This window comes from Penaeus monodon, chromosome 28 (genome assembly GCF_015228065.2).
Source record: "Penaeus monodon isolate SGIC_2016 chromosome 28, NSTDA_Pmon_1, whole genome shotgun sequence".
In the NCBI taxonomy this organism is placed as follows: Eukaryota; Metazoa; Arthropoda; class Malacostraca; order Decapoda; family Penaeidae; genus Penaeus; species Penaeus monodon.
Window position 1 is genome coordinate 17,879,221 of NC_051413.1, and position 494 is coordinate 17,879,714.

Below are 494 nucleotides of genomic sequence, written 5' to 3' on the forward strand. Positions count from 1 at the left end.
TGGTTCCTTTCAAAGGGGCTTCAAGTTTGAAGCAATATATCCCAAAAAAGCCTATCAAGTGGGGATACAAGCTATTTGTGCTAGCGGATCATAAGGGAATGATATATGATTTTTTCCCATATGAAGGTAAAATACATCCAGTCAGCAGAGAAGGAGTTCCAGATCTTGGTGCTAGTGCTAACTCAGTTCTAATCTTAGCAGAATCTATCCCTGAAAATAAAAATCACAAACTCTACATAGACAATTGGTTCACATCTATACCTCTGGTTGAACATTTGGCAACAAGAGGAATATGGATTTGTGGGACAATTCAAGCACGAAGAATCCCTGGTTTATCATTCAAGGATGATAAGAAACTGGCTAATGAAGGACGGGGATCTTTCGATGAACATGAAACAGACAGTGGAGGTACAACTGTGACAGCCCTCAAGTGGTATGATAACCGTGCGGTCTGCTTAGCTTCCTCTTTTGCTACATCTGTTCCTATTGAACAA